This window comes from Lotus japonicus, chromosome 1 (genome assembly GCF_012489685.1).
Source record: "Lotus japonicus ecotype B-129 chromosome 1, LjGifu_v1.2".
Taxonomy (NCBI): Eukaryota; Viridiplantae; Streptophyta; class Magnoliopsida; order Fabales; family Fabaceae; genus Lotus; species Lotus japonicus.
This window is the reverse complement of record NC_080041.1, coordinates 59510584-59517902: the sequence shown is the minus strand read 5'-3', so window position 1 is coordinate 59517902 and position 7319 is coordinate 59510584. Positions and strand designations below refer to the sequence as shown.

Sequence of the window (7319 nt, the reverse complement as noted above, 5' to 3'; positions counted from 1 at the left end):
GCGTGTGGAATCTTCATTTGAAGCTCTGAATAGAAAAAGTCTTCATTGTCGGTTGATTCTAGGGTTTTTGAACTATCAGGGTTTTAGTTTCGGCAAACTTCCGATAATTGGAATCGGACGTTCGTAGATCCTAGAGTTTCGCCTCGAAACGCTTGTTATATATGGAATAAGAGAAGTTCTAACATTTCTCTGAAGATTTTTGGAATTAGCTTCCATCGCGACTTTAAGTGAAAACTAGCTATTTACTAGGGTTTCTGCCCTAGGTTTAAGCGTGTAACGATCGTGCTATAACTTTTATCGATCATGATGCAATCCTTAGACTTTTCCTGAACTTTCTCCTTCATAATTTTATTTCATTTAATAAACTCTTGTTCAGGTTTCCCTTCACGATCATCAACCCTAATCGTGGATAGGATTTTATTCTCTTAGCATAAGCTTAAAAACTTGGGTCTTACACATATGCCACTAATGGACGATGATTGTGGATATGCTACACAGACTATACTCACTTGAAACAAGTTCCTCAACTTACATCAGCTGCAACCTCATGAACTTCATCGTAAGTGTTAGACTCCTCATTAAACGAGTACCATTTCCCTGATGCTGCAGAGCAATAAAGGCCAGTATTTGGATCATAATAATAGCCCAAACTGCTGCTATAATAGTACCTAGAAGATGTTACGAAATTGAATAGGCTTGATCGTGATGGAAATCACTTTCCTTAAAGTATTTCAAGCACTCTTTGAATTTGTCTTAGAGTTTGGATGCAAGAATACCGAGGATAATCAGCCTTTAGATTCGAGTTTGCACAAGACTAATGAAAACTCGAAATGAGGCGAAAGCGTTTTCTGAAAACAGAGGATATGAATGTGTATATTGAATTCTGAACATGCCCTATATTTATAGGCCAAACAGAACAATTTATAAGGTTGCGACCCTTCATAAATTGTGTCTGTTACCAACAGATATGTCTGTTACCAACAGACATGTGTGCCAACTGCCATTTCGTTAACAGTTGCAAAATTCAAAACCGAAAAAACAAACGGTCGTTACGGCAACCGTGTTGCCGTTGCCGTCGTGCTCAAGTGCCGCCTACAAGCCGCCACTAGCGCCTCTACGCCCACGCCGGGGTGGTGTGAGTGGAACATGTGACATAAAAGTTTTGGACCACCAAACCATGCACATGTGACACTATATCCTCTCTTTGTCCCTTTGTTAAATGGTTGGCACTTAATGATATATAAATGCTTTGAAAAGTTGCTCCACTTTCTATGTGGGACTTGTTTCAAATACATTCAATGCAAAATCAACACACTTGTCATTTTGGAACACTATGTAATTATTACTACTTGAGTAATTATTACAACAATCCCCCACTTGTTACATAAATGACAATGCCAATTCCAGAAATAGAAACACCTGAGTGTTAATACAGTTTAGTATCTTTCGATTTGAACTAAACCTTAGTAAATATTGTGCAGAGTATAATCGGAATATTAGGTAGATGTGCTTGGAACCTATATTCCTAATGATCATACTGGCATAAAATTACACACACTCGTTTGTGGTCCTTCGCCTACATTTTCCTCGCCTAGCACTTTTTATGGCCATGTGCTTTCCTGTTTTCGTGAATTTTTATGAGAGAAACTTCAACTCTCATTTGAGACGGCACCATCTCGAAATTCATATAGGTGAATTTCATATCGTATGTGATTTTCGCAAAACCACATACTTTGATCATGAAGTTCATTAAGAGTATATTGAAACTCAACCCTCAATATCTAATAGTCAACATTGTTGCTTAATGTTGCATTGTCATCCAAATCAACGATTTGTTGTTACCCATTGAATCTTAGGTTAAGGTTTTCTTAACTTCAGATTGGGTTGCTACCGTTGTTGGAACTCTTACTCAAGGAGTTTTAATCCCATACCTCTCGAGGTATTCTTTACTAAGTCTCTGGCCAGTGGCTTAGTAAAAGGATCTGCTAGATTATAGCTTGTTCGTATATAAGTTAGTGAGATGATTCCATCTTTAATCATCTTTCTCACGAGAGAATGTCTCAGACCTATGTGTCTAGATTTCCCATTATATACTTCACTGTATGCTCTGGCTAGGGTGGCTTGGCTATCACAATGTATCAACACTTTTGAAACATTTTCTTTAGCCAATGGAATTTCCAATAAAAGATCTCTTAGCCATTCAGCTTCTTGTCCTGCAGAAGCTAGAGCCACGAATTCTGATTCCATGGTGGAGAGGGTAATACACGTCTGTTTCTTGCTCTTCCAAGAAATTGCCCCTCCAGCCAATGTGAATATCCACCCAGTGGTGGATTTATGATCTCCAGCACTCGATATCCAACTAGCATCGGTATATCCTTCTAGTATTGCTGGAAACCTATCATAATGAAGTCCAAGATCTTTGGTTTTTGAAAGATAACCGAATATCCTTGTAACAGCCTTCCAATGCTCACCATTTGGATTGTCAGTGTATCTACTCATCTTACTAACAAAGAATGCAATGTCGGGTCTGGTGCATTGCATTAGATACATTAGACATCCAAATAGCGCTTGCATATTCCAACTGGGCCACTGCCCTTCCTTTATTCTTTTCAAGTTTGACGCTAGGATCAAAGGGAGTATTTACTTCCTTAAATTGTAGGTGTTTGAACTTATCTAACATTTTCTCAATGTAATGTGTTTGACTAAGTTCATAACCCCCATTATTTCTTTTAACTTTGATACCTAAAATGGTATCAACTTGTCCAAGATCTTTCATCTTGAAAGAGGACTTTAGAAAATTCTTTGTTTCTAGAATTCCATCTATGGTATTGCTCATGATCAACATATCATCCACATAAAGACAAAGAAATATTGCAGTATCGTTCTGCACCTTTGTGTATAGACATTTGTCGCAAGAATTCGGAATGAATCCATTTGAAATTATGACCAAGTCAAATTTCTGATGCCATTGTTTTGGCGCCTGTTTTAGGCCATATAGAGATTTTACTAGTTTGCACTCTTTCTGTTCATTTCCAGGAAGTATGTAACCCTCTGGTTGTTCCATGTAAATTTCCTCATCTAGATCTCCATTTAAAAATGCAGTTTTAACATCCATTTGATGTACTGCAAGATCATTTATTGAGGCTAATGCAAACAATACTCTAATTGTGGTTGTTCTAGCAACTGGCGCATATGTGTCAAAGTAATCAATACCTTCTTTTTGTCTAAATCATTTGGCTACTAATCTAGCCTTATAGGTATTTAAGGTTCCATCAGTATGAAACTTTTTTCTAAACATCACATGTGTAGTCACTTAATTTAATTTGCAAGTCCCTTGGTTGTCAAGTCATTCCTTGCTATTAAATTCTAAGCATACATCACATGTATCAATTTGATTTAATTAACAAGTCTCCTGGTTGTCAGGTCATCTCTTGTTATTAAATTCTAATAACTCATACACTTGATATAAAAGAAAATAAAAATATTTGCAGCAAACTTATATCAAAGAGTCAACATATATTCATCACCATGAATATCAATTTGTTAGTGTAAAAACACCAAACGTACAGAAGCACTTATAATATATATATATATATATCATCATATATATATATATATATATATTCAATTTCCATCAACACATTTAATATATTTATTTTAAACTAAAACGAAAAAGAAAATAATGATAAAGGCAAACAGATCGATTCTCAATCAGACTTATCACAAAAAATATATACCTAACATTTTCCAACCATATTCACAATGTTTCCTAAACATCACAATGGTACGTGAACTGTCTTGTTCCTTTGATGTCTTGTGTTTAACTCTCACACAAGATGGTTCTGTTTCCTTTTAGTTCATTTTAAAATACAAAAGAAAGAGAGACCGAACAGTTCGACCCCAATGACCGTGTAGATTGCAACAGATAAAATCAGAGAACAATTTCAAATGTTATCAATTGTCACGTAACTTCTGTCTATCTAAGAACCTACATCTCTATGCTTATACCCTGCATCTATATGCTTATATATAAAATTGAAAGAAGAACTTGGCTGGTTTCATATACTAACTGGTTTCATAGAACTTGACTATTACCAATACATGCTACTAATTCACACAGTGGACAAGAATGAAAACAGTAAGTATGAACCAAATTTGATTTGGAAAAACACAATTAATAGAGATATATGTACTACTCTGCATATCTATTCAGTCAGACTACAAATAGCGAGTGTGCATCCGAAGCAGAGAAAACATTTGAACACAACCTTTCTAGAAACCTTTCATGCTATGACATTCAAAAAGCAGAACATGAATTCAACAATTCACTAACGTTGTGTGCAGTGTACGCATCCGCACAAAAGACAACTACGAGCAACTTTTCAAAAAAGATTTTGCAGATATAACAGGCATATAAATGATATATATCATTTAAACACAAAACTCATGCTCTGATACCAATTGAAAGATCTATAACAATGTTCCCAACACGCACAGCGGAATAAATTTGGATCTATTTGTGTTCAAGATTATATATGTCATCCAAAAATGCAAATAAATTGCGTACCCGGTTGTAGTTCCTGAATCTTGAAAGTTTTCTTCAAATTTATGAAGATTCTACGCGTGTATCCACACCGAGACCAACCTTTGCTATCAACCCTTCTTCCTCAGCCTTGAATTTGAATTCCAATGCTTTCCATATTTCCACTGCGGACTGGGTGTCTGTGCAGTCGGAGAGAGTGTTCAGAATATGTCCACGGCACAGCAACTCATCCTCTCTGCGCTTCTTTCTTTTGGTCTTAAGTTCATCAGAATCATCATCTTGTGGTTCAGGAATTGGTGTTAGATCAGGGTCTAACACATAATATATTTTCAGTGCAGCCAGGAGAAAAATCATCTTGTCTTGCCAGCGAGTGAAATTCGTTCCATCGAAGCGATCAAGTTTAACAAGATCCTGGTTCATAACTTTGATACTGGAGACAGAAGCATCAGTGCGCCATTTGAATATACTTTAAGATTGTTACGAAATTGAACAGGCTTGATCGTGATGGAAATCACTTTCCTTAAAGTATTTCAAGCACTCTTTGAATTTGTCTTAGAGTTTGGATGCAAGAATACCCAGGATAATCAGCCTTTAGATTCGAGACTTGTTTCAAATCCATTCAATGCAAAATCAACACACTTGTCATTTTGGAACACTATGTAACTATTACTACTTGAGTAATTATTACAACAGAAGATTCATCATATACATAATCATTTTGCAATGCTTCACCCTCTTTACCAGAATTTATGGCATCTGATGATGGTTGACTAACTGTACTATTTTCATCAGTAAATGGCTTAGTGGTAGCAGGCTCATCATCGTCACCAAACATATCAAAGTCGTCACCATTGCCTGAGACTTCTGCACTAGCCAAATGTGGATTTGAAGTCCCTACAGCAGTAGTTAATGTAGAGGCCACACCAGAATCCCGACCATAAGAAAGCAATTTTTCCTCCCCATTCAGATAAAAATTCCCTTCACCTAAGAGCAGAGATGTGCCTTCTCCTTTTGCCCGGGCAACCTTCTCATATCCTTCTGCTTCACGCTCAAAAATCTCTTTCTTTTCATGATAAACATTGTATTCACCATTCTCCATCAGCCTCGCAGCATCCTCAGTTAGCTGGTCAAATACAATCTTAGTCTCAGAAGACATCTTTGTCTTTCTATCACTGTTACCTTTTAACCTTCTCAAGCATTGCAAGACTGTTTCCTCTGGTTCAAGAACATCTGCAATGCGCCTCTTGATGATTCCAATATCTTTGGAAGAAAGCTCTTGGGCCTCCTCCTCCTCCTCCTCATTTCTTTCCACAGAGGCTAATGCAGCATATCTTGGATCAACTTCAACATTATCAAGCCAGGCATCCTTAATCTCATTATCTCTTACGTATTCGATAAAATTCCCTGATGCATCAAAATAACCTTATTCCCTTTCTTTATTTAAGTTGAAAGGCTCAATTTGAATCCCGTCATCAACAAAATTCTCATTATCCTCATATCTCATTTCAGCAGCTGTTACGTCATTCAAGATAGCTCCAGTTTCCTCGCGAAAGAGCTCAGAAGTAAATTGGCTCCTGCGTTTCGCGCGCTCTTTAGCAGCAGCACGGGGGTTCGTCAAGTCACTTTCATCCTCCTCAACATTTGCTGGTACATTTACTATCTCCACTATTTCATCCCCTGGCTTCACTTTCTTACCCTTTGGAAACCTTACCCTCTTAGCTGGTGGTTTTTTGCTGAATTCTTCATCTTCTTCCGCCAAGGGGCGTTTACCGCTGCTGCGAGATGATTCACCCGCCATTGATGTTGCGAGAGAAGAAGAATCAGTTCAACACTTGAAGACGGAGAACGAGAACCCTCTCTTTCTCTTTGAATCTCCCTTTTTTTTGTTACTTGGTCAAGGAGACAAGGACCACAGTAATATTTTGGGTATTAAAAATTTTAAAAATGATTATATGTAACTTAGAATAAAAAATTATGTAATAAAAATACAAAGCACGAGAATGAACATTTTACAATCGATTACATTATACTTTTAGAAGAAATATGCACTTCAAAGCTATTATTTTGTAATAATAGCTAATTACCTAAAATTAGAAATAATTTCCTAATAAATTACAGTAATAATATATTATTAATTTTATTGTTTGTTTAAAATTAGTAAACGGGCATTAATAAAAATATTAAATTATAACTAATGTTAAATAAAAATATAACATTAAATTAAATTATTTTATAAATATATATATATATAAGTTGTGTGCAATTTTGCGGGTTGTGTAATATTCGTTGTGGTTTTATTTTGTTGAATGCTCATCTTTTCTTTGTCTCTTAATTTTAGCAGCTAAAATATTTGTAACTATTGATTTTAGTATATCAATTTTGTTCTGAATCGTTGTATTGGTACATGCCTACATAATAAGAGTAAAATCCACCGTGCACGGGTAAAAACATTCTACTTGAAAACACTTTCATGTTAAAGCTAATATAATAGTAAACTTCACCGTGCAGCGCACAGGAAAAAAAGTAGGTTTAGGACATGGTTCATTATTATTACCTGGAGGTAGAACTGCTCACTCTAGATTTTCTATTCCTATTTCAATTCATGAATTATCTACATGTAATGTCCGACAAGGTTCTCCTAAAGTTGAGATGCTTCAAAAAGCGTGTCTTATTATTTGGGATGAAGCCCCAATGTTGAACAAGCACTGTTTCGAAGCTCTAGACAGAACTTTAAATGACATTATGAAGACGCAAGCAACTTTTGGCCATGATAAAC

At 36.1% G+C, this 7319-nt stretch overlaps 1 pseudogene; it reads right to left on the bottom strand.

The window, feature by feature from the left end:
• Positions 1–461: 461 nt before the first annotated feature.
• LOC130734036 (uncharacterized) lies at positions 462–6407 on the bottom strand (annotated as a pseudogene).
• Positions 6408–7319: the final 912 nt, after the last annotated feature.